Source organism: Trachypithecus francoisi, unplaced genomic scaffold, assembly GCF_009764315.1.
Source record: "Trachypithecus francoisi isolate TF-2019V2 unplaced genomic scaffold, Tfra_2.0 Lachesis_group3, whole genome shotgun sequence".
In the NCBI taxonomy this organism is placed as follows: domain Eukaryota; kingdom Metazoa; phylum Chordata; class Mammalia; order Primates; family Cercopithecidae; genus Trachypithecus; species Trachypithecus francoisi.
In genome coordinates, this window is record NW_022681468.1 from 26,946,635 (window position 1) to 26,958,685 (window position 12,051).

Genomic DNA, 12,051 nt, shown 5'->3' on the forward strand with positions numbered 1-12,051 from the left:
GCACTTTTCACTATGACGAGGTATAAAGGATATGTTATATGGAGGCAATGGACTGTTAATGAAAAGGAATATGTTCGTAACGTGTTTAAATATGTGCATTTTTTGGAAAACAGGCAACTTAAGTAGGAGTATCTCTTGGGACTCTGAACTTGCTCATGATTTCCTACATGTAATAATTTTATTAATATTAGCATCTTACATACTATTCCAGAATTTCAAAAGGAAATTTAAAAAGTCATTACTTTGACAACTATTTGTTGAGTTTCTATTCTTTGCAGGGCCCTGTGAGAGGGACAATGTAGTGTGTAAAAACAATATAACCAAACTCATAATAACATCACTTCATGCCATGGTTTGAATGATGCCCTCTAAAACTCATGCTGAAGTTTAATCGCCGATATAACAGTACAGGGAAGTGGGGCCTTTAAGAGGTGATCAGGTTATGAGGGTTCTCCCTTCTTGAATAGATTATTCCATTATGGAGGGAGTGGGTTAGTGAATGCGAGAGTGGGCTTCTAATAAAAGGATGAGGTTCAGCCTCCGTTTCTCTGTTTTGTGCACTCTCGCCCTCTCTCTCACCATGTGATGCCTTCTGCTACGTTATGACACAGCAAGAGGCTCTCACCAGATGTGGCCCTGAGATCTTAGACTTCCCAGCTTCCAGAAATGTGAGCCAAACAAATTTCTATTGTTTAAAAATTACCCAGTCTGTGGTATTCTGTTATAGCAACAGAAAATAAACTAAGACACTCCCTTAAGGAGCCTGTTGTGGATTCATTAAGACCCTGCAAGTGACCAAGTCAATCTAAAAAATAAAAATAAAAAAGTGGAACTTATTGGCTGAAATAACCAAACTCTGCAAATGATTGGGATAAAACCTGCCTTAGTAACAACTGGATTCAGGAACATAGAAGCCTTCAGTGCTTGCCAGATCTTTTGTCTTCACTCTTTTTTGGGTGCCAGCTTTTTCACCCAGACCAGCTACTCTGTATGTTGGGTGACCTGGCTAGGGGAAGCCTCTGACTTACAATTTCATTGTAAAATGGTTCAGAAGGAGTTTGACCTTATTCCCAGGGAAAAAATTGGATTGGACCAATTTGCGTAACATGCCCACTCTGTTGAATGGGGGTAGGATCTGTTACTAGAAAAAGGGAGAGCAAGAAGAGCTCTGAATATATAGAGATGTCAGACGTTAACTCAGTGGCTTTTTGTTGTTGTTGTTAGAAAGAGACATTTTATTTTTTAAGAGCAGTTTTATGTTCCCAGCAACTTTCAGAAGAAGGTATGGAGATTTTCCATATACCTCCTGCTCCGCACAGGAATAACCCTCCCCTATTATCAACATCTCTCACCAGAGTGATATATTTATTACAGTTGATGAACCTATATTGACACATCATTATCACACAAAGTCCATAGCTTACATTAGGACTGTTTATACATTCTACGGGTTTGGACAAATGTATAATGACATGTTATCCATCATTATAAAACGGAACAAGGTATTTTTATTTTCATTACCCTAAAAACCCTCTGTGCTCTGCCTATTCATCTCATGCCACTCCCAACCCCTGGCAACCACTGATCTTTCTATTGTCTCTACAGTTTTATCTTTCCAGAATGTCATATGGGAATTGTACAGTACCTAGCCTTTCAGATTGACTTCTTTCACTTAGTAATATGCATTGAAGAATTCTCCGTGCCTTTTCATGGCTTGATAGCTCATTTCCTTTTAGTGCTGAATAATATTCCATTATCTGGCTATACCAGATTTTATTTATCCATTTACCTACTGAAAGACATCTTGGTTGCTTCCAAGTTTTGGCCATTATGAATAAAACTGCTATTAACATCTGTGTTCAGGTTTCTGTATAGAATAGGTTTTCAACTCCTTTAGGTAAATATTGAAGAGCATGGTTGCTTAATTGTACAGTAAGAGGATTTTAAAGTTTTGTAAGACATTGCCAAACTGTCTTCCAAAGTGGCTGTACCATTTTGTATTCCCACCAGCAATGGATCAGAATTCCTGATGTTCCGCATCCTCACTAACCCTTGGTGTTGTCAATGTTCTGGATTTTGGACACTCCCATAGGTATGAGGTGGTATCTTATTTTTTAAAAATGATTTCACAGTCCATTCCTTATCTGTGTTTGTTCTTATATTCTGTTAGGTTTAGTCTTCATGTCTGAAATGATTTTTACTTTTTTAAAAAAGATAAAATTTTTGTTTTAGAACAATTTGAGACTTACAGAGAAATTAAGAAGATAGTACAGAGAGTTCTTATAAGCTCCATACCAGCTTTCCCCTACTATTAACCTATTGTGTTAATTTGTACACTTATTATAGCTAATGGGCCAATAATGATATGGTATTATTATGAACTAAAGTCCATACTCTACGTTCTAATGTGCTTTTTCTGTTCCAGAATGCACTCCAGGATACCATATTACAATTAATTTGCATTTCCTTGGTAACATATGATATGGAGCATCTTTTCATGTTATTTTCCACTTGTATGTCTTCTCTGGTGAGGTGTCTGTGAAGGTCTTTGGCTCATTTTTGAAACTGGTTGTTTGTTATCTCATCTTCTGTTGAGTTTTAAAGAGTTTGCTGTATATTTTGGATAACAGTCCCTTATTATATGTGTCTTTTGAAAATATTTTCTCCCAATCTGTGGCTTATCTTCTCATTTTTTTGACATTGTCTTTCACAGAGGAGAAGTTTTTCATTTTAATGAAATCTAGCTTTTCAAGTATTTCCTTCATGGATGAAGACTTTGGTAACATATCTGAAAAGTTATCACCATACCCAAGATCATCTAGGTTTTCTCTTATGTTATCTTCTAAAAGCTTTATGGTTTTGTATTTTACATTTAGATCTATGATCTACTTTGAGTTAATTTTTATAAAGGCTGTAAGATCTGTATTACAGAGTGATTTGTTGAAGAGATCGTATTGCCTTTGCTCCATTGTCAAAGGCTACTAGACTATATTTTTTGGATCTATTTTTAGGCTCTCTATTCTGTTCCATTATCTTTTTGTCTATTCATTCATCAGTATCACACTGTCTTGACTACTGTAGCTTTATGGTTAAGTCTTGAGGTTAGGTAGTGTCAATCTCTCAGTCTGTACTTCTCCCTTAGTATTGTGTTGGCTGTTGTGTGTCTTTTGCCTTCTTATAACTTTAGAATGAGTTTGTCGATATCCACAAAATAACTTGCTTGCATTTTTATTTGCATTGCATTGAATCTATAGAGCACATTGGGAAGAACTGATACCTTGACAAAATTGAGTATTCCTATTCATAAACATGGAATATCTCCATTTATTTAGTTATTCTTTGATATATTTTGTCAAAGTTTTATCATTTTCTACATATAGAACATATATATATATTTTGTTACATTTATATGTAAGTATTTCATTTTTGAGGGACCTAATTTGATGCATTTTGTTTTCAATTTCAAATTCCCCTTGTTTATTTACGGTATATAGGGAAATGATTGACTTTTTATATCAACCTTCTTTCCTGCAACCTTTCTATTAATATAGTTGCTTGTTAGTCCCAGAAGGTTTTTTACAAAAAAAAAGTATTATTTCGTATTTTCTACAAAGACAAATCATGTAATATGCATCCAAAGACAGCTTTATTTTTTCCTTCCAAATCTGTATATCTTTTATATTCGTTTTTGTCTTATTGTATTAGTTAGGACTTCTAGTACACTGTTAAAAAGAAGTGGTGAGAGGGGACATTTTTGCATTGTTTCTGATCATAGTAGGAAAGCTTTGAGTTTCTCATCAAGTATGACATTAGCTGTAGTATTTTTGTAGATGCTCTTTAAAGATTGACAAAGTTACTTTCACTCCTAGCGTACTGAGTGTTTTTATCATGATGTGGTATTGGATTTTGTCAGATGCCTTTTCTGTATTTATTGATTTGATCATGTGATTTTTTTAGCTCCTTGATGTGATGAATTACATGAATTAATTTTTGAATTTTGGACCAGATTTTAGCATTGCATACATGGGATAAACTCCACTCAGAATGGTGTATAATTCTGCTTATACACATGGAATTCAATTTGCTAATATTTTGTAGAAGATTTTTGCATCTGAGTTTATGAGAGATATGGGTGTGTAGTTTCTTTTTCTTCTGATGCCTTTAGTTTGGTAGGGTAATGTTGGCATTATAAAATGAGTTACAAAGTATTCCCTGTACTTCTATCTTCTACAAGAGATTATAGAGAATTGGTATACTTTCTTCTTTAAATATTTGGTATAATTCACCAGCAAACCCATCTGTAACTGGTGCTGTCTTTTTCTGAAGATTATTTAATTGTTGATTCAATTTCTTTGATAGATGTAGGACCATTCACACAGTCTATTTTTCCTTGAGTTTTGGCAGATGGTGTCTTTCAGGAAATTGGCCCATGCCATCTAGGTTGTCAAATTTGTGGGCATATAGTTATTTATACTATTCCTTTATTATCCTGTTAATGTTCATGGGATCTGCAGTGATGCCCCATCTCATTTCTGATTATGTGTAATTTGTGTCCTCTCTCTTTTTTTCTTGGTTAGCCTGGCTAGAGGTTTATCAATTTTATTGATCTTTTTAAAAAACCAGCTTTTCATTTTATTGATTTTCTCTTGATTTCCTATTTTCAGTTTTATTGATTTCTTCTTACTTCTTTTCCTCTCCTTACGCTAGATTCAATTTACTCTTCTTTTTCTAGTTTTGTGAGGTGAAAATATATTGATTTAAGATCTTTGTTCTTTTCTAATATATGTATTCAATGCTATAAATTTCTCTCTAAGCACTAGTTTCACATCCCACAAATTTTGATAAGATGTGTTTTCACTGTCATTTAGTTCAAAATATTTTAAAATTTCTACTGGGGTTTTTTATTTGACTCGTGTCGTTTAGAAGTGAGTTTAATCACCACATATTTTGGCACTTTCCAGTCATCTTTCTGTTATTTATTTCGACTTTGATTCCCTTGTGGTCTGAGAGCAGACATTATATGATTTCTATTTTTTTTAATGTTAAGGTGTATTTTCTTACCCCAAATGTGGTCTATTTGGTAAATATTTCTTGGAGCTTGAGAAGAATCTATATTTTGCTGTTGTTTGATGAAGGAATCTGTAGATGTCAGTTATACCAGTTGAATGATGGTGTTCCTGAATTCACGTATGCCCAACTGATTTTCTGTCTGCTGAATCTGTCCACTTACGATAAAGGGGGGTTTGAAGTGTTCAGCTATGATAGGAGATTCAACTATTTCTCCTTGCAGTTGTTTTGTTTTTTGTTTCTTTGAGACAGAGTTTCACTCTTGTCACCCAGGCTGGAGTGCAATGGCACTATCTCAGCTCACTGTAACCTCTGCCTCCCGGGTTCAAGCGATTCTCCTGCCTCAGCCTCCCAAGTATCTGGGATTACAGGCGCCTGCCACCATACCCAGCTAATTTTTGTATTTTTAGTAGAGACGGGGTTTCACCATGTTGGCCAGGCTGGTCTCCAACTCCTGACCTCAGATGATCCACCCAACTCGGCCTCCCAAAGTGCTGGGATTACAGGTGTGAGCCCCCGTGCCTGGCCTCTCCTTGCAGTTCTATCAGTTTTTGCCTCATGCATTTTGACACTATTGTTAGCCACATACACATTAAAGATTGTTGTCTTCTTGGAGAACTGGCCCCTTTATCGTTAACATAATATCCTTCTTTGTCTCTGATAACTTTCCTTCCTTTGAAGTCTGCTCTGTTTGAAATTAACTTAGCTAGTTCTGCTTTCTTTTGATTAACATTAGCATTACATATATATTGTTCTTCATTTGTTTACTTTTTTCTAACAGTGTCTTAATATCTAAAGTAAATTTCTTGTATAATACATCCAGTTGGGTCTTGTCTTTGATCTACTCTAACAATGTCTGTCTTTCAACTGGTATATTTAGACTACTGATTTTCAAAATGATTAAAGATATAGTTGGATTAATATCGACAATAATTATTACTGTTTTATATTTGTTGACTTTGCTGTTTGTTCCTATTTTTGTCTTTTACTCTCTTTTTTCATTTTGTGGTGTTCTTTCTTTTTTCTTTTTTTTGAGTTGGAGTCTTGCTCTGTCGCCCAGGCTGGAGTGCAGTGGCACAATCTCTGCTCACTGCAAGCTCCGCCTCCTGGGTTCACGCCATTCTCCTGTCTCAGTCTCCCGAGTAGTTGGGACTACAGGCGCCTGCCACCACACCCGGCTAATTTTTTTGTATATTTTTAGTAGAGACGGGGTTTCGCCTGTTAGCCAGGATGATCTTGATCTCCTGATTGCGTGATCCGCTCGCCTCGGCCTCCCAAAGTGCTGAGATTACAGGCGTGAGCCACCACACCCGGCCCCTTTTGTGGTTTTAAACTGTACATTTTATATTATTCCACTTTCTCCCCTTTCTTAGCATAACAGTAATACTTTTTTTGTACTTTTTGAAGTGGTTGCTGTAGTGTTTGCAATATATAATCACAACTAATCTAAGTTTACTGTCAAATAACGCTATACTACTTCACAGATACTGTGGGTACCTTATAATAACAAAATAATTCTTATTTCTCCCTCCTATCCCTCCTAAGCCTATATATAATAAGGTGTCTACATAAGCATACATAGTTAAATACATGGTTGCTATTACTATTTTGGACAAATTGTTATCTGTTAGATCAGGTAAGTACAGGAAAAATGAAAGTTTTTACTTTATCTCCACTTATTCTTTCTTCATTGTTCTTCCTTTATGCAGATCTCGGTTTCTGACCTATATTATGTTACTTCTTTCTAAATAGCTTCTTTTAACATTTCTTGCAAGGCAGGTCTACTGACAACAAATTTCCTCAGTTTTTGTGTTTCTGAGAAAGTATTTATTCTTCACTTTTGAGGGATAATTTCACAGGCCACAGAATTCAGATTAGTGGCTCCTTTCTCTCAACACTTTAAGTATTTCACTTTATTCCCTTTTTGCCTTCCAGGTTTCTGAGAAGAAGGATGTTATTCTATTGGTACTCTATAGTTTGTTTTTATTTCCTCCCTCTAATTTCTTTCAGGACTTTTTCTTTCTTTTTGATTTTTTATAATTTGGCAATAATATGTCCAGGTGTAATTGTTTTTTGTTTGTTGGTTGGCTGGTTGGGTTTCCTTTTTTTATTTTTTATTTTGACATTTATCCTGCTTGGTATTCTCTGAGCTACCTGAATTTTTGACTTGGTTTCTGAATTAGTTTGGAGAAATTCTCAGTTATTAATCTAAAATACTTTTTCTTTCCTTTATCTTTTTCTGTTCCTTTTGGTATTTCTATTACATATACGTTAGATATTTTTGCAGTTGTCCCACAGTCCTTGGATATTTTGTTCTGGTTTGGTTTTTTTCAGTCTTTATTTTTTTTTGCTTTTCTGTTTTGGAGGTTTCGATTGGTATATCCTCAAGCTCAGAGATTCTTTTCTCAGCTGTATTCAGTCTACTAATAAGCCTGTTAAGGACATTCTTTATTTGTGCTATAGTGTTTTTGATCTCTGGAATTTATTTTTAGTTCTTTCTTAGGATTTCTGTCTGTGTGCTTACATTGTCCATGTGTTTTTGCATGCTGTTTACTGTATCCATTAAGGCCTTTAAACTATTAACCACACTTGTTTTAAATCCTGGTCTGATAATTCCAAGATCCCTGGCATATTTGCTTCTGATGCTTGTTCTGTCTTTTCAAGTTGTGTTTTTTGCCTTTTAGTATGCTTGGTAATATATATTTTTTTTGATAGCTGGACATAACTTACCAGATATATGGAATTGTTGTAACTAGACCTTTAGTAATGTGATGGTAAGGTGTAAGGGGAGGAAAAGTGTTCTATAGTCTTAAGATTAGGTCTTTTAGTGACCCCAGGCCTCTGGGTTATAAATTTCTCAAGTGTTTCTCAATATTTTTCTTCTTTCTTAGATAGGACAAGATGGCTACAATTGGATAGAGTTGAATATTTCCCTTCTCCCATGTGGAACGCTAGAGCTGGCTGGAGTTGGGTATTTCTCTTCTCTCAGGTCATTTAGGCTTTGATCATATCCCAGCAGGTTGCATTCTGGTTAACTAGTTTCTCCTGAGGACAGGCCTTGTTAAAAGAACAGCGTGCTCTAGTATATTTCAATTTGTTTTTTCTCCTCTCCCTGCAGGAAGCTGGACGGAATTTTTCTCAAGTACTTACTCTAAGAAGAATCTGGTCAAGCTCCTGGAGGCAAAACTCACAAAAATACGAGAGCCTCCCACGACTAGGTCCTTCTGGAATTTTTTAACTCTCAGACTTGCTCACACAGAGCCTCTAGCTATTTGTTAATTGCAGTTCAGATTTTTTTTTTTTCAACTCAGGCTTGGTTCCTGCAGTGATTTCCACTTGTAAGTTTCCTGGTAAGCTTGACTTCCTGTATTTGCCTATCTCTCTAATCTTAGGAACAGTGTTTTGTCCTATGTCTTAACCTTTCTTATCAATCTAAGAGGAGTTACTGAAATCCAGAAGTCTTAGTGGCCATTATTTTTAACTTGCTTAATAAAAATCATTACATAAGAATATAAGAATACCTTGATTAGTATTAGTATATAGAGTTGATAAGGACAGGCCCAGAGGAAGGAAGGGCCATATGGATAGAGCTCTCATAGGTGACGTTGTGGAGTTTAAAGGGACTTGGATTGACCTAGAAGGATGGGCAAGCTTTAGATAGAGAAGATGGGTGGTTTTTCATTTAGAAAGTCAATTATTTACTAAATATCCGTTTTTGTGACTAAAGAGGACAAATCAGTCAAAATGCAAAGGCACTAAACTATGTCAATCATCCTTACAAGGGAGAATTCAATTCAGTAAAAGAACCGAGGATATGAGCTATGTTTTATTTTTTTTTATTTCTCCCTCTTGAATGAACAGACATTGAAATAACTAAAATACAACAATGATGAATGTTTTGAGCACCCATTAGTTCACAGATAAGCCACTAGTTACTGTAAGGCACTACAATATAGTGTGTATACACAAATAATATAAAATATGGTTTCTTACAATATAAGAGTTTCCTGTAGTTGATAAACAAGAAATCCAAATATAAAGATGTCTAATGTTCCTGACATAACCTTCAAATGTACTGAGCCTTAAAATCTTGAACGTTTACTCTTTAACTCTATCTCCAAGGACTGTGAGAAAAGAATTGGAGGAGAAACAGAAAAAAAGGCATTTATAAAATAAGGGAGTCTTCTAGTTAGCATTCAGCCCTTAAAATAAATATTTCAAGAAGTTATATATTAAAATTGCCTAGAGTAAGGCATTCTATCGGGACTTTCTCTAAAGGTATTCACCATTCTTTTCTGGATTTACGTGGGTGAGGATTCACTGTGGCTTAATCATCTTAGTCAACTGTAATGGCCTTGATTTGTGCAAGATCCAAAAGGAAAATAAGGTAGAGTCAGAGGCATAGAATAAATTCCCACCACACACTAGTCCAAAAAGTTGAAAACTTTCAACTGGGAAAATGCAGGCAAGGATTGTAAGGTTAATGAGATGTCCTGGGTGAGCCTGCACATCTAGACATTGGGTCAAGGGGTCTACCTGTAGGAGACAAATTCGATTCCTGCTTACTGATATTTGCATTTTGTAGTTCAAATATTCAGGAGGAGCAATTCTGGGTCGTGAAGCTGCCTAGGTCTTCCAGAGTAGTGGCAGAGATTCCAGGTACCTCTTGATAAATTATGGTTACATTAACTGATCCAAACCAGGGAGATTTGGCCGAGAGGATTCTGTGACAGCATGATCCCATCCTCTTCCATTCCTGCTGCAGAAAAGGGAATTTGACTTCTGTTTTCTCTCCTGGCTTCGACCTCCTGTACTACATATTTTTCCTTTCCCTTCAAAAAAAGGCAAATTTTTTTTCAAGGAGCATAGAGATAGGATGGCATGGAGTGCACTGTATAGTTAATATAATTTATGTAATCAGGTAAAAATCGTGATTTATCCACTTTAGAAATGTGTGAGGTGGCTGGGCATGGTGGCTCACACCTGTAATCTCAGCACTTTGGGAGGCCGAGGCGGGCGGATCACCTGAGGTTGGGAGTTTGAGAGCAGCCTGACCAACATGGAGGAACCCCGTCTCTACTAAAAAAGCACAATTAGCCTGGCGTGGTGGCACATGTCTGTAATCCCAGCTACTCGGGAGGCTGAGGCAGGAGAATCGCTTGAACCCAGGAGGTGGAGGTTGTGGAGAGCCGAGATCGCGCCATTGCACTCCAGCCTGGGGGACAAGAGCAAAACTCCGTCTCAAAAGAAAAGAAAAGAAAAGAAACGTGTGAGGCAATTTAGGCAATTTGTTCACACCGGTGCAGACCCTGTATCTACGTGTCCTCATAGGTGTCCACCTCATAGGTCTTCACTGCCATAGGAGGCAGCATCCTCACCTCATGTGGCAGGAAAGTTACTCATCAGGCATTTCTGCTTCAGCCACCAGGCAGGTGTGAGTGTCTTTTGTGTTTCTGTTTCTGTTTTAATACCTCATAGGTTACCCTTGTTACCTTTACTGTTTGAGGTTTAAGTGCTGTACTCATTCTACGGGAAGAAGGAATGCATTGTAAACGTTTGACGTAGTAAAGTTTCTGTAAAGTGAAGTAAATTCTAAGGGGAATTTTAAAAATTCCTGCCATCTGATGGCAATAGGGGAAGCTAGTCCTCTATTTCCAATCAGATCATCTTATGGAGGCAAACCTCCCTCGCTTTTGTAATTGCCACACTCTTCATCAAACCCAACACTGATTTTTTTGGTCAACGTTACTACTAAATCACTAAATCTACCAAATTAAGTATGCTTCTTTTTTAAATGTATTTTAAATTAATTTTTTTTCTTTTCTTTTTTTTTTGAGACCAAGTTTCACTCTTGTCACCCAGGCTGCAGTGCAGTGGTGCAATCTTGGCTCACCGCAACCTCCTCCTCCTGGGTTCAAGTGATTCTCCTGCCTCAGCCTCTGGAGTAGCTGGGATTACAGTTGCCTGCCACCACTCCTGACTAATTTTCATATTTTTAGTAGAGACAAGGTTTCACCATGTTGGCCAAGCTGGTCTCACTCTCTCGACCTGAGGTGATCCACCCGCCTTGGCCTCCCAAAGTGCTGGGATTAAGGGCATGAGCCACCACGCCCAGCTAAGTATCCTTCTAATTATACTTTAAGGATATTTGAATATAGGCTATTATATGTTGCAATGACTGAAATCCCCTAAATTTATTCTTTATCAGTACTTCTTAAGAAAAGTTTTCTTCTGGTATATGTGTTTTTAGTTCATGCACACATTTTCAAAAGCAACTCCCTTGGGTATGTCAAAAAATATGTACTCATAATTTGCAAAGTTCAGCACTGTGGCCTGCATTCACTTCTGTTTCCCTTGTTCTGGTGCTCAGGGCCTCTGTACAGAGATTGGTGAATGAGACATGGCTCATATTCTTGTTATACCTTTAGGATATTTGTCACTTTCCATTACACATAAACACTTATATATACATACATAAATATATTGCCAATAATACTCTTTACAGTTCATTCCATGGTATGCAATGGTTGCCTTCTAAAGCCTAGAGAAAAAAAAAAAAAAAAAAAAGGATTCCTTCATATAGTTAAGCAGAGAGAGATAGACAGAATTCCAATTGAATTGGCAGTTGCCATTCTAGTGACCAGATAGAGTAGACCAGGCATGCTCCTATTAGGTGTGTACCATGATGATGGAAAAGACATCAAAAATTTATCGAGGGTAAAGCTATTTCTGTGTTTCGATGATTCCAGTATACTTAGTTACACCTGTAGTTCAGAAACACTAAACGTGTATGTCTCCTCGTTTTGTGCTGAGCTGGATGGCCTCCAAATAATGTGCACGTGCCAGTAATCCCATGAGTGCTGTGTTGCTTCATTGGCTTCCTGGTCACTATTTGGAAACAGCTCTCTAAAGTCACCAGTGACATCTTTGCAATCCAGACAAATGCAGGAGTTATTATTTCTTTTTTTAGTCCTCACTCTTCAC